The sequence below is a fragment of the Haliotis rufescens genome, unplaced genomic scaffold (genome assembly GCF_023055435.1).
Source record: "Haliotis rufescens isolate VD_foot unplaced genomic scaffold, xgHalRufe1.0.p SCAF_1, whole genome shotgun sequence".
Classification (NCBI taxonomy): Eukaryota; Metazoa; Mollusca; class Gastropoda; order Lepetellida; family Haliotidae; genus Haliotis; species Haliotis rufescens.
The window spans coordinates 39,310,844-39,331,818 of NW_025963779.1; the positions used below are offsets into that span (position 1 = coordinate 39,310,844).

Here is a 20,975-nt window from a genome sequence, read left to right on the forward strand (position 1 = left end):
TTCTTTACAGGGGAAATAGTTCTCCAGCTTCACATTGACAGAACTCTTAGGATACAAGAAATGTTCATTCAAACAGTGAACATTTATTTGGAAAAAGAAACTTTTGTGTTGATCATGGTTAAAAGAACATGTTTGACAAAATAAACCATTTAAAACTAATTGATCTAATTGAGTGAGTGAGTATGGTTTTACGCCGCTTTTAGCAATATCACGGCGGGGGGACACCATAAATGGGCTTCACACATTGTACCAATGAGGGGAATCGAACCGGGTAGGGAATGAGCGCTTTAACCACAAGGCTACCCGATCGCTCCAGATTTAATAAAAATATATATGTGCAACTAATATAACAATTATATAAGTCATTCTTCCCTATACAAATATGGCACTGCTAGGGCAATGAGAGTTTTTGAGGTGAAACTGAACGGTACACGCTTTAGGTGGTGATAATGAGTTGCTAGCTTAGGGTGAATGGTCCATACAAAGGTCTATTTGCAACCAACACATCAAATGGTGTTTAGGAATCGACGTGTTAAATGGAAATAATTTGGTAAGGTCTCCCCTGTAAAGAACAGACACATCAACGGAGAAATCCTTTATATCCACTGATTGCAGTCTACATGATCAAGTTCAACTATTGGTGTTAATCATGACGAGGCAGACCCTCGTTGGCCTTCCTACCTGAGTGGAAGTTGTCCAGTCACAGTGTAGTAGGCCTCTCTTTTCTCCGTGTCGGAGCCTAATTTCTCTTGCACGGGTGCCCTTGTCTGATGTACGTTAACCCCCCTCCCCCAAGAACTACATGCGCAATATAGCCTGCTGTTTACGTCATGTTACAGAAAGTAGTGTTTTCATTCCACGATCGATCGTATAGTGCAGCCCTGCCTTCGTCAGATGTCGTCTGCTTGCTTTGACAGTTTTCTTTGGGGGCTCTCGAAGCAGACGACAATATTTGGTTGGCCGAGGTAGGCAAATTGAGACGTATTCTGGCAACGATTGAAGAAGTGTGATAGCTTCGGAGGTTATTGGATTGTTGTAACGTTTTCCTATACGATATATTGGCTCACGAGAACAACCAGAAGCAAGGTAAGTGTGTCATCATTTGATCGTTATTCAATGAGAGGAACAATTTATATAGTCGATATTGTTCAGGCAAAATGACCCAGTACGCACAACATCAAATGTGGTACCTATTGTGCCATGTACATAGTGCATTGCTCCTAAATGGCAACCCGCAGCCATAAATCAAAATGCCAAATGATTGCGCCCGACGCTAGGTTTAATAAGTGTCAATTTCATTTTCAGCTTGGAGGGTAACACATATGACTTTTACGCGTTGCATGAAGACAGTTGTGTCTTTGTGTAACAGATAAACTCCTATTTAAACAAATACTGAACACGTGGAATGAATGGAAAGACGATATATTTGAACACATGTCACCATCACCTCATAATCAGTAGAACTAACGACAGCGTCACGTGCTTCGCCAGCTTTGCCCCTCGAAGCATAGGCAGTGACATAACAAAGATCCAACCCTGATATCAACACAGGGAATAGAAATATGTATCAGTATGAGTTAAAATTGTAAGTCACCTGGACGTAGTCAAGCCATATATATATTTATCATCACCAAACATACATCGCATACATTATTGTTCACCAGATACTCCTCACATTCTGTAGACAAAGGGTACATGGCCTTATTGTTCACAAGAATATTTTTCACATTCTGTAGACAAAGGGTGCATGGCCTTATTGTTCACAATGGTACTCCTCACATTCTGTAGACAAAGGGTACATGGCCTTATTGTTCACAAGAATATTTCTCACATTCTGAAGACAAAGGGTATATGGCCTTATTGTTCACAATGGTATTTCTCACATTCTGTAGACAAAGGGTACATGGCCTTATTGTTCACAATGATATTCCTCACATTCTGTAGACAAAGGGTACACGGCCTTATTGTTCACAGTGGCACGCCCCACACTGGATAGACAAAGGGTACATGGCCTTATTGTTCACAATGATATTCCCCACATTCTGTAGACAAAGGGTGCATGGCCTCATTGTTCCCAATGACACAATGGCACGCCTCATTGGTAAACTGTATGGCCTAACTGTTTACAATGACACGTCTCATCCCAAGGCAACACATGTACACACAGACGTGTTGGACAGACAACGGTACATTGACATGTTCTTCACAAAGATACACACGTCATCTAAAACAGGCAAATGTACATGGGCATATTCTTCACAAGGAGACGCAACATATGCCAGACAGATAACAGCTTCCCGAGGCAAAGTCTAGTTTCCACCCTTGCCTCATCAAGCCACTTTCATGTGCTAAATATGATTGGACTATAGCACATATCGATAGTCCAATCAGACATGGTTTCATAAAATCAACACCAGGGTTCCGAAAACATGGCCGCTGCCATGAAGCTTGACGATTTTGCGCTGAAATTCTTTCAACAAATAAGCGAAGACAAGTCTTTCCAAGTTTTAAATCAATCCGTCCAAGTACTGTACTTGTAAGCGGTACGATGATGAAAACAGCCATTAAACACAACTTGTAAGCATTCGTATGAAATGACCAGGGCGTCTCGTCTATGCTAGTCGCCATCTTTGTGAAGCCATGCGAACTAAGAACAGCAATTTGATTGGGTATCGCGCTTTCATTACAAGGGGTACAACTCTGATTTACGAGAGAGATTTACGATATGGCAAGGTAGACACACTTGACTTGGAAAGATGGACATATAAAAGTACATGGACATATGTTTTACAATGTGACACACCTCACAGAGGGAAAACAGATACAAGTGCATATTCTTCACAGTGATTCTCCTCTTTAATGGATAGACATAGATACAAGGGCATATTCTTCACAGTGATTCTCCCCTTTAATAGATAGACTTAGATACAAGGGCACATTCGTGACAGTGATTCTCCCCTTTAATGGAGAGACATAGATACAAGGCATATTCTTCACAGTGATTCTCCCCTTTAATGGATAGACATAGATACAAGGCATATTCTTCACAGTGATTCTTCCATTTAATGGATAGACACAGATACAAGAGCATATTCTTCACAGTGATTCTCCCCTTGAATAGAAAGACATAGATACATGGGCATATTCTTGACGGTGATCCTCCCCTTTAAATGGTAGACAGAGATGCATGGGCATGTTCTTCACAGTGTGTCCCCCCGTTAATGGATAGACATAGATACAAGGGCACATTCTTGACAGTGATTCTCCCCTTTAATGGATAGACATAGATACAAGGGAATATTCTTGACAGTGATTCTCCCCTTTAATGGATAGACATAGATACAAGGTCACATTCTTGACAGTGATTCTCCCCTTTAATGGATAGACATAGATACAAGGCATATTCTTCACAGTGATTCTCCCCTTTAATGGATAGACATAGATACAAGGGCACATTCTTGACAGTGATTCTCCCCTTTAATGGATAGACATAGATACATGGGCATATCCTTTACAGTGATTCTCCCCTTTAATGGATAGACATAGATACAAGGGCACATTCTTGACAGTGATTCTCCCCTTTAATGGATAAACACAGATAGAAGGGCATATTCTTGACGGTGATTTTTCCCCTTTAAATGGTAGACATAGATGCATGGGCATGTTCTTCACAGTGTGTCTCCCCTTTAATGGATAGACATAGATACAAGGGCACATCCTTGACAGTGATTCTCCCCTTTAATGGTTAAACATAGATACATGGGCATATTCTTGACAGTGATTCTCCCCTTTAATGGATAGACATAGATGCATGGGCATATTCTTCACAGTGATTCTCCGTAATAATGGATAGACATAGATACAAAGACATATTCGCCACAGTGATTCTCCCCTTTAACGGAAAGACATAGATACAAGGGCACATTCGTGACAGTGATTTTCCCCTTTAATGGATAGACATAGATACAAGGGAATATTCTTGACAGTGATTCTCCCCTTTAATCGATAGACATAGATACAAGGTCACATTCTTGACAGTGATTCTCCCCTGTTATGGATAGACATAGATACAAGGCATATTCTTCACAGTGATTCTTCCCTTTAATGGATAGACATAGATAAAAGGGCACATTCTTGCCAGTGATTCTCCCCTTTAATGGATAGACATAGATGCAAGGCATATTCTTCACAGTGATTCCCCCCCTTTAATGGATAGACATAGATACAAGGTACATTCTTCACAGTGATTCTCCCCTTTAATGGATAGACACAGATACAAGGGCACATCCTTCACAGTGATTCTCCCCTTGAATGGATTTACATAGATGCATGGGCATATTCTTGACGGTGATTCTCCCCTTTAAATGGTAGACATAGATGCATGGGCATATTCTTCACAGTGATTCTCCCCTTTAATGGATAGACATAAATACAAGGGCACATTCTTGACCGTGATTCTCCCCTTTAATGGATAGACATATATACAAGGGCAAATTCTTCACTCTGATTCTCCCCTGTAATGGATAGACACAGATACAAGGGCACATTCAGGAGAGTGATTCTCCGTAATAATTGATAGACATAGATACAAAGGCATTTTCTTGACAGTGATTCTCCCCTTTAATGGATAGATATAGAGACAGGGGCATATTCTTCACAGTGATTGCCCCCTTTAATGGACAGACATAGTTACAAGTGCATATTCTTCACACCGATTCTCCCCTTTAATGGATAGACATAGATACAAGGCATATTCTTCACAGTGATTCTCCCCTGTAATGGATAGACATAGATAAAAGGGCATATTCTTTACAGTGATTCTCCCCTTGAATGGATAGACATAGATACATGGGCATATTCTTGACGGTGATCCTCCCCTTTAAATGGTAGACATAGATGCATGGGCATGTTCTTCACAGTGATTCTCCCTTTTAATAGATAGACATAGATACAAGGGCATATTCGTCACAGTGATTCTCCCCTTTAATAGATAGACATAGATACAAGGGCACATTCTTGACAGTGACTTTCCCCTTTAACGGATAGACATAGATACAAGGGCATATTCTTCAAAGTGATTCTCCCCTTTAATGGATAGACATAGATAAAAGGGCACATTATTGACAGTGATTCTCCCCTTTAATGGATAGACGTAGATACAAGGGAATATTCTTGACAGTGATTCTCTCCTTTAATCGATAGACATAGATACATTGGTATATTTTTCAAAGTGATTTTCCCCGTTAATTGATAGACATAGATAAAAGGGCACATATTCTTCACAGTGATTCTCCCCTTTTATGGATAGACATAGATACATGGGCATATTCTTTAAAGTGATTCTCCCCTTTTATGGATAGACATAGATACACGGACACATTCTTGACAGTGATTCTCCCCTTTAATGGATAGACATTGATACAAGGCATATTCTTCACAGTGATTCTCCCCTGTAATGGATAGACATAGATAAAAGGGCATATTCTTTACAGTGATTCTCCCCTTGAATGGATAGACATAGATACATGGGCATATTCTTGACGGTGATCCTCCCCTTTAAATGGTAGACATAGATGCATGGGCATGTTCTTCACAGTGATTCTCCCTTTTAATAGATAGACATAGATACAAGGGCATATTCGTCACAATGATGCTCCCCTTTAATAGATAGACATAGATACAAGGGCACATTCTTGACAGTGATTTTCCCCTTTAACGGATAGACATAGATACAAGGGCATATTCTTCAAAGTGATTCTCCCCTTTAATGGATAGACATAGATAAAAGGGCACATTCTTGACAGTGATTCTCCCCTTGAATGGATAGACGTAGATACAAGGGGATATTCTTGACAGTGATTCTCCCCTTTAATGGATAGACATAGATACATTGGTATATTTTTCAAAGTGATTTACCCCGTTAATTGATAGACATAGATAAAAGGGCACATATTCTTGACAGTGATTCTCCCCTTTTATGGATAGACATAGATACATGGGCATATTCATTAAAGTGATTCTCCCCTTTTATGGATAGACATAGATACACGGACACATTCTTGACAGTGATTCTCCCCTTTAATGGATAGACATTGATACACGGACACATTCTTGACAGTGATTCTCCCCTTTAATAGATAGACACAGATACAAGGGCTTATCCTTCACAGTGATTCTCCCCTGTAATGGATAGACATAGATACATTGGAATATTCGTCAAAGTGATTCTCCCCTTTAATGGATAGACATAGATACACGGACACATTCTTGACAGTGTTTATCCCCTTAAATGGATAGACATAGATAAAAGGGCATGGGCATGTTCTTCACAGTGTGTCCCCCCGTTAATGGATAGACATAGATACAAGGGCACATTCTTGACAGTGATTCTCCCCTGTAATGGATAGACATAGATACAAGGGAATATTCTTGACAGTGATTCTCCCCTTTAATGGATAGACATAGATACATGGTCACATTCTTGACAGTGATTCTCCCCTTTAATGGATAGACATAGATACAAGGCATATTCTTCACAGTGATTCTCCCCTTTAATGGATAGACATAGATACAAGGGCACATTCTTGACAGTGATTCTCCCCTTTAATGGATAGACATAGATACATGGGCATATCCTTTACAGTGATTCTCTCCTTTAATGGATAGATATAGATACAAGGGCATATTCGTCACAGTGATTCTCCCCTTTAATGGATAGACATAGATACATGGGCATATCCTTCACAGTGATTCTCCCCTTTAATGGATATACATAGATACAAGGGCCTATTCTTGACAGTGATTCTCCCCTTTAATGGATAGACATAGATAGATGGGCATATTTTTTAGGGTGATTCTCCCCTGTAATGAATACACATAGATACAAGAATATTCTTCAAAGCGATTCTCCCCTTTAATGGATAGACATAGATACATTGACATATTCTTTACAGTGATTCTCCCCTTTAATGGATAGACATAGATACATGGGCATATCCTTTACAATGAATCTCACCATATTTAACAACTTTCCAGCGAGAATAACACATTTACCGAATCGTGGAGACAGTTGTTATCTTTTAGAGAATGCGTTAAACGCATTGCTTTGACATTATTCATAATAAGTATGAAATAGTTATGTGCATTCCCAATTCCAAGTATCATCAGTGTTTACTGGGATTATCATGTTTCCGTATTATCAATCACACGTGACATTATCTAGTTGGTATCATCAATGCATCATTAAATCAGATATATCTGATATCATCAAGAGATTGGTTTTCAAGAAGATGTCGTGATATCCAACGAGAATGAGAAATGTTCAAATGATTTCACAAAGAAGTGCTAAAGAACATTACATATTAGATAAATGATCGTTACTAATGCACGTAATGGTTACATTTCGTCTTTTGGAAGTATATACCATTTAAGGTAGATAAATTAGCTCATTACCAGAACCATGACGGAGCATCTTACGGCTGCCTACTACCGGTAGTTAATGCATGTGCTCATGAAAGGGACTGATCTCCAAATCACATTACAGTAAAGTCTGATTCATATCTACCTCGGCGTGCCCCGAAACTTCGGATAATTACTCCAAAATCCACTGTTAAACACAACTTTGTTCATTAGATTAAAGCTGTATCGATTTCAAAAGCGTAAGCTTCCGTAGCCAGGGAATAGAAACACTTGATGATTTGTGAGATTGGATTTTAAAGTAAAACACAGTACTGACTTACTGGGTGATCAAAGTGATGCCAAGTGAACTAGAAAGAACAATACCAAACTTCAATTCAACTTTATAAAATTCAACTTTTTAAAATGTTCGAACAACTTTTGATGCAATGTATATCACAGATAGATATACATTGTTGTACAATGTATTCACTAGGGGGTGGGGGTCGGATTATGGTGTGGTTTGTTAAAAACAGTATCGCGACCATGGTGCAAATTATTCGCATCCTGGTCGTCACATTAATTTGACAGTGGTTCATAGTCAATTTTTGACTATTGATGATTAGACTTGGTACAACGGGGATATACAAGTTTAATGCATACGTCTTTCTGAAAGGCATTTGGTGTAGACCACCCTTCAAGTCTTACAATTATATAAAAGCCCACTGTAGCTATTGCCATGCTAGGAATCTCTTCACAACAGCATAATCATGTCAAAAGAACCGCCTGTGAATATGGCATGAAAAACACGTAGGTAAACTAAAGACAAAGCATAAAAGTAAAAGGGCTGGTTAATATGTAGGCAAGGAAAGCTAAAGGCACTTCTTGATCTAAACCAAAGGGCTATAAATGACTCATATATGTCGGTAATTCTCATAACACGCTCTCAGAGTAGCAAATAGCCAAAGCAGCTTATTCAACCTGAGACGTGCATGGATTGCGGCGTGTCGTGACTGAGTCTCTCAATACAGCAGCAGCTGAAACCCTTAGTGATTGATGTTGTTATGGACCTCAGTGAACAGTTCACGATAACGCTTACCAAACAGTTTTGTTTTGTCCTTGTGACATTGTTCACGGGATACAAGGCAGAAACTGGTGCCTGACAGATCCAGTTAGCGTCGGTTGTATTACACATTGACTAGTGATATTTAGATTAAGTTAGAGATTCCGTTGATTAACTCAGTGAGCCTTCTGAGTTTCTTATCGCATGAGACCTATTAGCTATATACATCATGTAACGAAAAGAAAACATACAGATTCGGTGCTTGATGAGCTTGATTCCCTGGCTAAAGGATGGAACTGGGTTCAGGGGGTTTCTGCTCTGAAAATGTTTCAGCCATTATTACACCAGCAGTTATGAGACATTTTGTTATCCGACCAATTTCTTTAACATTCAAAAGGTGTTCTTTTATTAAATATGAACTTTACATAATTCTTCCGAAAAACAACACTCACTCTGAAATAAGGGTAAAATCAATAGCCCCTTTGTCATCGTATCACTGATCGTAGTCCCTGATATCGATGTTCTGTGTCCGTGGCATAAATCTATCTTTGTACCAAATAGATATGAAATACATACATATATGCTGGAAAAGTGAAAAGTGATCTATCTATCGTAGTGGTACAGTTTACTGCAATTCGCAATGTGTGTTGAATCATCTGAAATACAAATATGTACCACGACTTCAATGAATGAAACTTAATATGAAAATATAAATAAGAATGAAAATATGCTCCTACAGTAGAGGCAGATTTGTAAAGTACACGTCTTGTAAGCAGCTTCAGCAACCCCTGAGTGTCAAACGAAACACTGCGTCTGGACCATGTTGGCAGAAATCTAGAGGTCTTTTGAAACTGTTCCTCAGATGACCACGGCACACTTGCTCTAAAAACAAAGGAAAGGAATAAATATGAATCTTATTATATTGAAGGATACAACTACAGGACACTAGTATAAGCAATAGGGAATAGCGCAAAGACACGCTACTTTTGTATGAAATAAGATATTGTAATGAGTTACATTTCTTTATTGCCATTGCGGTTGTCAACAAAACTGATTGAGACAGCATGGCAAGATGCATCACACGGAAAATAACCGTCTATATTCACTCCGTGCACTCTGATGTTGGCCTGAGTATGATCCAATTTAACACAGAATTACCATAGCCTCGGAAGATATGAAGGCCATGCAGCTGTAGAGATGTATTGAGGGAATGCTGACTAGATGGCCGCTAGAACGTTGCATCAGGCTGGGCAATGAGATCGCATCCAAGTCTCTCGTGAAAAGACGACACCCCAAGTGGCTATAATTTAACACTGCATCGCTTTGGGCATAGTGCCGAAGGTGCTTAATATCGCCATCAGATTTCATTACCTCTCTGTTGCTATTTGTAGTACGCAAATGTCAATCATTCCATACAGTAGCATATTGACGCAACGTCGTGACAACGTCTAACTTTCTACCATCATGATTATTGGCCAGCTATTTCCAACATGACAACTCTACATTTGGTTTTCAATTCTTGATTCCACTGTCTTACATTTCATACCATACATGAGGGTCCATGAGTGACCTAGTGGATTCAGGGATTTATCTGTGCTGTGCTGAATCCGCTAGCTTTCCCAGGATCCACTGACAGTGGGCTCGAACCCGACATGGGGTCTTATTAGGATTCTTCATTATCAGCACAAAACACGAGCAAAAGGGTTTCTCCACAGCGATAAACACAATGACCTGAGTCATGTTTTGCTTTCTCACCACAGCAACCGGTGTTATACCCGACTCATCTACTTAAACTGATCTGTGTTTAGCTGTGTTCCGCCTGGGACAACAATGCAATGGCTGTTGCCTCAGAGATTTGAGAAATACATCTTGCTTGGATACAGGTGAATTATATAGATCGGTGAATGGACCTCTAGATGTGGAGAAAACAGCAGTCGAATACAAGAATAGAAGACAGATGTAACATAATGCACATCTCGTTAGAAACTGAGTCACTATCTCTTATTGATACAAAGGATAACTTTTATCAACATTGCCAAACATTATTTATCAGGTCATCTGTCACTGGCGCTCTCTTCAAACTAATAAATAGCCATATGTTGTCAGAATGGCATGTTTGGTGCTCTCAGTATCAAGAATAAACAAGACGAAGCACCATAATAACAATGATTTGTTTCTCATGTTAGCCAAAACAAATTCTTTATCACTGATCACCCGGGTTACCATTGATGACTTGGGTTATCCATGAGTGGGGCAAACCCAGTGTGGTCGATGTTACAGATGACATCTCTACATCCCCATCTCACACGGGCGAACAGCCTAACGAGAAGACCCTTTGGCACTCGAACCAGCCCAATACCCAAATGACGCAGAGTGATGATTGTGCTAAATGTGGTAGATTTGCCAAGGCTGTGACTCACATGTAAATGTTACACTCCTCCACAATCACATAGGGCTGATGAGAGGATTGCTGCTTCATCAAAACAGCAGTTGATGATGACGTGAACTAAATTAGGTTCTTGTGGCGGGTTACAAGACCGCTGATTCTTCTGGTGGAAATGTGGGCCCTTCTGTACGCGATGTGGGGCCTTCTGTCCGTAGTGTAGGACCTTCTGTCCGCGATGTGGGACCTTCTGTACGCGATGTGGGGCCTTCTGTCCATGATGTGGGCCATTCTGTCCCTAATGTGGGTCCTTCTGTCCATGATGTGATACCTTCTGTCCATCCTATCCATGAAGTGCGCCTTTCTGTCTGAGATGTGTGCTCTTTTGTCCGCAATGTGGGCCCTTCTGTCAGCGATGGTCCGTGGCAGCGGTAATAGCACCAACATGTCAGGCATTTCCTCATCCTTTTTCAGATGCACATCGTCAAATTGGGCTTTCGTTAATGTTATTCACATGTTAGGCAAGGGTACAGATAATGGTTGAGAAGGAAACCTGAGTTCCTGTATGTCTGAGCGTGTACGTGTGCATCCGTCTGTGTCTATGTGTGAATGTGTATGTGTGCGCGCGCGTATACATGCATGTACATGTGTATGTGTGTGTCCGCGTACATATACGTGTGTGCGCGTGTTTGTATTGTGTGCGTGCGTGCGTGCGTGCGTGTGTGTGTGTGTGTGTTTGGCTGCTTGTACTTGTCCGGACTAATGCCGATTTTATAGTGCTAGCCCACTGAGATGCTACAGATTAACGTGAATACCCCTCAGACACTGCGTATACTGCCTCCGATCCGACCCGTCCTTATTTTAGCTCCTTAGCACCGAACGCCAAGCAGGGTAACAACAAGTACCATCTTTTAACGTCTTTAGGAATGACGCGGTCCCCAGACCCGTGAAGATCCGGGGTAGAATAGGGCTTCAGCAAACCATGCTTGCCATAAAATACGACTATACTTGTCGTAAGAGGCGACTAACGGGATCGGTTGGTCAGGCTCGCTGACTTGATTGATGCATGTCATCGTATCCCAATTGCGTGGATCGATGCTCATAATGTCAACTCGAGAGAAGGAAGATACCGGGAAGAATAATTATAGAAACACTTTCATTATAGTGAAACTTAACAAGCAGAACAATCGTTAGTACACCTTATATACCGAACAGCAAAAGAAACGTCACCCCAAGTAACATTGCATGAAAAGTTTTCATTTAAATATCTGGGTAATTTTTGTCAAAGTTTCTAAAATTTAACATTACCTTGTCCGGAAAAATGAAACTTAATGATAAAAAAACAAAGCAGATGACAATGAAACCGATCGCCCAAACGCATCACGGCAACGGCCATGGTAACCCGTTGCACGCGAGTTCCGTGCAAATTGAAATGCACATGCGTTCCCCCATTTCTTGAGTTATAAAAATCCACCCAGATCGGATAACATTTATTCGTTATTGAATTGCTACCACATGCCAAGATTGACAAGAAATAAGAGACTACAAGCCCTTGGACGATTGCAAGCTGGACAAACCGCCCGATAAGTAACCAATGCATTTCAAGGCCACGTAAGGACCATATACAGGCTTCAGCCACGGTACCAGACCACCAACACTAAAGATGACCGACCACGTAGTGGAAGACCAAGTGTCACCACTCGACGTCAGGATCGTCAGATTGTGCGACAGCATCTTCAAGATCGCTGTGTTACCGCTGCGGAGACTGCTCGACAGACCATGGGTACACACAAGCAACACATTAGTGCGGACACCGTGCGTCGCCGATTGATGAGCAGACACCTCCACTGTCACAGGCCACACCGAGGACCCATTCTGACACCGGGACCGTCTTGAGTGGGCAACACAGCACCAGCATTGGCATCACCAGCAGTTTCAGCATGACAACGCCCGTGCCCACGCACACACAGAGAGAGAGAGAGAGAGAGAGAGAGAGAGAGAGAGAGAGAGAGAGAGAGAGAGAGAGAGAGAGAGCGCCCGTGCCAACACTGCGAGAGCAACAATAGGCTTCCTCCAGCAGAACGGCATCAGAACCATGCAGTGGCCGATCGGTCCCGATTTAAATCCCATTGAGCTCCTGTTGGACGATGCACAGTTAGGTATTTGCCGCATATTCACAATCCTCACGTCGATCATCTGTACCTTTTCTCCTAATACCCATTGTCATCTCTCTCTCGCGTCTGGATGCGATCGCTCGGCCGCTGCCTTATCTGCCTACCCCAGCTACATCTATTGGGAACAACTTACTCCACACTTCCCTCTAAAAATAACGTCGTCCAATATATGACGTCATCTTCAAATATTAGTACAGGTTATGTTGATGTATAATATACTCGCACGGAAATTAAAACATTAGTACATACTATATAGAGTTATAATTTCATATTCTTACACACCTGTGGGTGAGAAATCCATTTGAGATAACTGGTATCAAACATATGTGTGAGATCGAATTCCAGACCCGTGATTGGCTACTCCATGGTGATGACCTAATGTCAGATTACGACTTGATTGATGAACAGTTACTGATGAAGGATGACTTTTTCTAAGATTAAGATTCACCCCCAGCCTCTGAGCATCTGTATGATCATTTGGATATTGACAAATTCGTTCATGACAATCAGAACCAAAGCACGCTTCGTAAAACATTGTACAATGTACATGAAACGTTTGCAGGGGTTCATGACTACAAATGGCGACACGTTGTATCGCATCTATCCCACCTGCTGAGCCTTGTGACATTTTATGTACATGTTTTATTATTTTGTCTCTGGAAGAAATATGGTAGCAATTACGAATCATCTACAGTTCGCGGAATGTTGTCACGTTTTGTCAGATATCTTTAGTCAAAGCACAACCGTTTATCCCTGATCAATGACAGCAAAATCGACAAGCTTAACTCTGTCATCAAAATAAAACAAAAAGTTATGAAGGTATGGGTAACCTACATCGCCGTGCTGAATCACTCACTGACGATGGCATTAACAAACTGGATGAAACCAACCAACTTTGTCGTCACGATCCTAGAATCCCACTCATTTTTGGATCCGTAGTGTCAAACCCAACATGAACTGGAGCGATGTTGCACTTATTACTGACTCAGAGGGTAGGGAATTTCTTGAATGCGCAGAGAGGCAGTCCAAAACATGTCAAAGCAAAGCATGGGCAACAAATAATGAGCGTTCCCCGGCATATCCATCTCCAAGCTGTACTCAAGCTTGGGCCCTGCAGGGCACACCAATCAAAATACACCTTTCTATATTGCCACCAACACCAAGGAACCATCGAGCAAATTGCCCTGGTTTAAACGGCAGCCAGTTGGTATTAATAAACTCATGTCTATCATGAGACGAATGTCCCAAAATGCAGGTTTCCAAAACTCAGCTGCAATACATACGTCCCTGAATTCCTCATACATTTTAGAATCAAATGGTCATTACCACCAATACAAATGATCTAGAAATAGAAAATAGAAATAGAAATACAATCAAGCGAATAAATTAGGTGCGGAAAAGAAGGCAGTGCTTGGGAAAATGAACTTGTTTAATATGTAAACAAAGAAAAATTCCGATTTTACACTGCGCAGCATTCTTTCCTAGGCCTATTTTGAGAGATCCATTCGTCTAATTGTGGCTTATATTAGTTCAAGTGTTTGCAAATACACATGGGAAGAGTATCGTAGCACGATTTATGGATTTTTTTTATATACATTACAATGATCCGAAAACGTGAATGTTTCCGTCCTGTGTGGCGCAATGACTGGCGCAATGACTGACGCAACGACGGCGGTAGTGATCTGCATTTCCCGACTGATTCTCTTTGTTTTATTGGAAAACATAAAAAAAACAACACAAATAATAGTATGCAGTTTCTGATCACTTACATGACAGATTTATGCAGATACGACCACTCGATCAACGAAAATCCTCCTCTGAAAATCCCGCGTCATGTACATTTTGTAAAAGTCGGTCACTGGTAGTGATGTCATACAGAAGTAAACATTGTTGAACATATTTGGTAAAATCAAAAATTATTTCGGAGGGATTCTTTCACGAAGAACTTGAAATCATACGCGCATTCTGATTGGTTTGTCGTATTTTCGCACATAACATTCATCGATAGAGGGACGAGTCTTCTTGCGGGTTACGGAAAGGGGCGAGTGGTGACAAATGACTCGTCCCCCTATCAGACAAACCAATCAGAATGCGCGTATGATTTCAAGTTCTTCGTCAAAGAATGCCTCCGAAATAATTTTTGATTTTACATATGTCTTGCATATAAAAATATACCCTAGACACAGTTAAAAGTGTTCAATCATTCTGTATAACTTCGCATGTCCCGATGTGCTTTAAATTGCATTTGAAATATAATTAATCTATGGGCAAATATATGTGAACCATTACGCAACGAGTATGCCCGATTGCGCTAAGACGGAACCCGGTCGCAAAAATGGCCATAAGAGGGGTACGAGTCGCTATTCGGCTTGTCCCGGAATAACACGAGTTGGTCACGAATGTCATGACCGTGGTGTTGTGTATTAATGCGGCACTGCGATCATGAGAATGGATAAAATGCATCGATTCGATGCTTAAAAGGTGCGATTTTAGGGTGTGTAAGAAACAGATTATTGCACTCGTGCCTGTCAGATACCATTTATCTTACAACTCGTTGTTTCAAAGCGAATCTAACGAGCGAAAGCGAAGCAACTGAAACAACTTGTTGTAAGATAAATGGTATCTGACAGACACTCGTGTAGTAATCTCTATTTCGCACTGTAATTCAAACATTAGTACATGCTATATAGAGGTATAATATCATACTCGCAAGGTAGTTCAAACATTGATACACGTTATACTGACGTATATTATCAAATTCTCTCCTCTTTTTCGATGAATGAATTCATCATTTTGGACACGATGAAGCATGCTGAAAGTAGTTTAATCACACTTGCGAAGGAAAATGATGGAGACAGTTGAAAATAACTTGTAATCAGTCTCGTCGAAACATGTCAATTTGTAAGTGAAACAAAGCATTCATCGTGTTGACATAACGTAGAGTCAATTTCACTGTACAAAGAAGAACCTGAGAGGACTCTATCCTGTAACCCGTCATTTTCCTGAAGAAATCGACATGAAACGCACAATCAGGGTAACGCCGATCTTGTTCATTGCATAATCAGCTGCCGCGTATGTCTGCCAATCGAAGTGAAACAAGACACCAGTGACATTTGCATCTGTGAGTTGCATCTATCCGCATGTTGACAAACGAAATTGAATTGCAAGGCAACTGTTAAATTGCACTTCAGCAACCTAGTGGCCTGTCATGGCGTGTGTTCCGGGGGTGTCAGCGGTGCCCTTGGTGCCGGTTGTACTGGTATTTGATTCACAAAAGAAACAAATGACACATGAGTCAATGAGAGTACAGTTTAATGTTCGATGTAAGATACAAAAATCGACAAACTATTTTCCCTAATCATAACAGATCTGTGCTAAAAGAGTCCATTGTACGACTATATCATGCGCATGTGTTTATGAATCACTGTCAAATAGTGATAATACAATGTGTTCGTGAAAAGCCGAGCGTATCCTGGCCTACCGGTGGAACCGTCACAAACACATGCAAAGACAAGTCAACTGTTTCACCGGAAAGAAACACAGATACAAATCAAATCAGTTTGATCACTAGGCAGTTAAATTTGAAAATGTCCTCTAAATGTCTACCAATATGTTTCTGAAAACTTTACTTAGGACTTGAATGTTGTATTCCTGATCAAACAACTGTTAAGCAAGAGATGACGCTCTTTGAAATCTTGGTAGAAAGAAAATGCTTGATAGTACCTCATAAGATGTGAAATGCAGACACCAAGGGCTGGAACTGCAGGAATATTGCACGACAAAGAGGAAACGTTGACTACTGGAAAGAAGAATTCATCCCTCTTGTCATACTTCGATCTAACTATAAGACAGAAGAGGCGATTTCACTGGTCGCTTTCATTTCCAGCCCAGGTGGGCAAGTTGGTGGAAGGAACTGGCCTTTTGCCCATTATTGAACGTCATCAGATCATCGATTATACTTGGATCTTGTCCAAATCCCTTGACTTGTGTTCACCAATAAGAGCAGGTAGTCTGACTCGAATGCACAAAGAAACAGATCAGTACATAGATGAGGACAATAAATTGGTGCCCATTTAATGTTTGAAGCATAGTCCAAGGATATGCTGGGACACCTTATTTTTGTCGAATAATTCCGAGCGCAACTCCCCTCAGAAAAGCGCAATCTTATAATATTATTGCATAAAGTTGGCAACAGTAGACGTTGTGGTGACACACCATCACGAACACACCAAGGCTAGTTTGTACTGGCAGGATGTTGAATTTCTTCTTACCGACGATAGTGCTGCTGTTCATCTTCAAGGTAGATCTGACTCGAGCTGTCATTGATCTGTAACAAACCTGAAAAGTTGATTCTGTCGGATGGAAAACATGCAGACCTGTTAACCCCATAAGACGTCGATCTTTTATGCTGCTCTGTAAATGAGCTTTTGTAAGAAGAGACGCACCACACCTCCGCTTTTGCAATAACCTCCTTACGTTGGGTCCACTGGCGGTGTTTGCAATCAGTTATATTGTAGTCCAAAGTCTAGTTTATTCGAAATTATCACACGCTGATATAGAACTGTCTTGTAGACAATACTTCTTTATTAGACAAGCCATTCAATGAGAAGGACCCCATAACCCAATCCTTCACAAATTGTCATTGTCACACACACGCAAGAAAATACTGCACTGATTCCAGACGTCAACTAACTTCGCTTGGGGCGGCGCCTTGATTCTCCCCGTTTCTATTTCCCTTGAAATATGAAGAACCCATCAGGGGTTTGCTCATGAAGCATCTCACGGGGCACACGACGATCGTGATACATAGCATTAAAATCTAGCCGCAGAACAATTATTATGTTAACAATGATCGGCATAATCCCTTCGTTGTGAATTACACACAATCTTAATAAAAGAAGTTGTCTGGTTCGGCGGGAAGGGACGGGAAGATAGAACCTCGCGAGAAATAAAATAGATGCTCTCAACAAAGTGGGTTTCCCAATCTCGGTCACAGTTGCTCATATTTGAGATATCACTGGGGTGTATTTAAAGGTAAGTGGTTTTGGAAATAAGGAGTTTGACAATGGCCACGACGTTGTTAGATCTGTACTTTGACCGCGACTGTGGCAGAAGGTGTATGAGCATCGGACTTTATAACAACGATACTGTGTGAGAGATTCATAGCCATGTGTTAGTAACCAGTTGATAGTGAATGGTGTCAGAGATTTGTTAAGTTACGTGACTGCTAGACATAGTGGTGTTAGCAGTGTTAGCTTCACGCTACGTCAAACAAAACGAAGTCTTCTTTATATTTTTATCACCTGCGCATTTTAAATAATTATATATCTTCGTACATCACCATCGAATAGCCATCTTTCATTTCTTTCAATTTTATTTTTGCCCGGCAGTTTATATGTTCTAATACAGACATTAATATTTGAAGAACAATATCCTTAGCAGAAAACCTAACAACAATTTAATTCAACATAATTTATTGTCCCAAAAGACAGTGGAATTTGGCACAAGTTAACACTTATTGCCACCTCACCCTTACATACAGCTGAATACAGTATTACATAAAGGAACTAACAGCTGAAGAATGGCATTGTGCAAACACAGTGCACAATATATACAGTACCGACGTGAAAGGATGTGTAAACTATGCTGGAATGTGAAAATAGTGTACATTTCATACATATGCAAATATTATATAGTTAAGGTATTAAATAACGATTTGACGATATTAAAGAATTACAATTTGGAAATAATAATATGCAAACTACTAAATCTTTTTTGTCTCTGAATGTGTGTACAGGCAAAATATTTGTATTCACTGAAACCGTTTGGTTTAGGGCAACAAGTAAATTTCTGAATAACATCGTTTATCTACAAATGTTGTCTTCCTAAAGTCACCATATTAAGTGTATTCGAAGAGGGAATATGTGGTTTCACAAGGAGCGCCGCCTTACAGAAAATAGTATCAGATAAGATAACATGAAACAGGTCGGAATTTAGTGTACTAAATTCTCTTTGTCAATCTATAGTGTGCAAATGTTTGCAGATCTCTTACCACAATTATAGTATATAGGTGCTGATGCAGAATGCTCCGATGTGATGGCTGTTAATGAAGATATTGACTAACTATCCTCACTAGATCTGATCTCAGGTTATTCCATTTGCTTAATGTGTGTATAACAGAAGACCTTTTAAACGTAGATATCAGAGCAAATGGTACAACAAAAACCATGTCGGTTTCTGAGGTTGTAATTGAGGTTTTGTGACACTAATGGTGGTATAAGATCAGGTACATATGATGGACATTGTTTATTAACTTTTTTATACATTGTAACAGGTTTGATTCCTCTTTAAGCTAATAGCTGCAACCCAGTTTCCCGATATCGGTTGCTACGCGAGCAAAATCTGGTTGGTCCTGTGACTATTCTAGCTGCCTCAAGCTGTAGTTATTCTAATTTATACACAAAGAAAACGTTAAGCACACCCCTATTTCTGAACCATTACAAATTGCAAAAATCATGGCATGGGATGACTGGCCACAGGATTTGGGCGATACCAATGACATCGGATAGAACAAACATTTGACAACAAATAAGAAGATATTGGTGAGTTGTGATTGAAATTTACTGACCGGATGACGCATTCCACCCTACGTCTCATACCTCCAGTCAGACGTTGGATCAACAAAACCACTCCTGATGCTATGCTGCTTCCAATTGGCGTAAATCTTTTACAGGATGATCCCGTGCCTGTATGCGCCGCCCTAGAATGTCCTAAATATGTTTAACAGGGGGGTCAAACCTGGGCTCATTGCTGGCCAGGGTAGAGTCGTTATTGCATTGGCCCACATGTAATCCACGACTGCATGCGAACAATGAGGCCTCGCATTGTGATCCATGTACTGAGGTCGAGTAGCAATAGGGTGGTTGTCAAAATGAGGGACGACGAGTCAGTGGCCTCAAAACTCCCGGATGTACTGAACCCCTGTTAAGTTGCCCCTTATGGTGACCAAATCCAACCTGCAATCATGAGAGATGCACCCCCAAACCATTACCTACCCCCCCCCCCCGTATGCAACAGTCGATTTAATGTTCCTGGGGGTGTATGCCGTGTTCCGTTGCCTCCAAACTCGTTCTTTCATCAGTGACGTGGAGCAGAAAGCGACTTTCGTCTCACAAATGGATCCGTCTCCAAGTTCTCAGATTCCAGTTCTGTCGCGCAATACACCATGCTACACTATCTTTCAACAAGGTACGCTTTATGACTCGTCTAGCCCTCAGTCCTGCTGCTTTCAACCGGTTCCTGACGGCTCTGGTGCTGAAACGACGATTTGGCAACCACAGCTGTTTCAGACGAGTACTTGTTAAAAAGGAAGAAGGTCCCTGTCTTCGCGATGTGCCGTCACAGGAGGTCTGCCGGATCTGGGACGGTCCTGTACATCACGGGTCTGGGCATATTTCTCGACTAAACGGCTTACGACAGTGTGATGATACCCCGAATTCCGACCAATGGCATTACTAGACATTCCTGCGTTATGCATGCCGATTTTTTGCCATCTTGTGGCGTTTGATAATCGCATTCGTGACATGGTCACACAATGTCATGGTATAACTGTTTAAAACCGAGCTTAAGAAAGCAATTTTAACGTTTGGATATACAGCATTTAGAGATAATCGAGGGTAGTAGGCTGCACGGGCTACCATGAACTTTCGTCACGCATGACTGATTACATCATCTCGAGAGAACATAATTATCCCCGTAATTATATCTTTCATGACTATTACAAATATTTGGACCAAACAATAATGAAATATATAAGGGTGTGCTTAACCTTTTTCTTTGTGTATATCAGCATTGTAGGAAACAAATTTCCCAGGCAACTGAGGCATATTCTAATGTCTGTCTGTTGAAAACAAGATACGTGCTTGCCAGTTTAGATATACTATTCCGATTTTATAGTTTT

The 20,975-nt window shown here is 40.8% G+C and overlaps 1 protein-coding gene across 1 annotated transcript in view; it reads left to right on the forward strand.

The window, feature by feature from the left end:
- Positions 1–897: 897 nt before the first annotated feature.
- The window catches only part of LOC124135758 (voltage-gated hydrogen channel 1-like), a 97,127-nt gene continuing 77,049 nt past the window's right edge, over positions 898–20,975 (forward strand). Inside the window, exon 1 of the mRNA XM_046501292.2 lies at positions 898–1,086. The gene's annotated coding sequence lies outside the window, so the exon portion shown is untranslated. The remainder of the gene's footprint in view (positions 1,087–20,975) is intronic.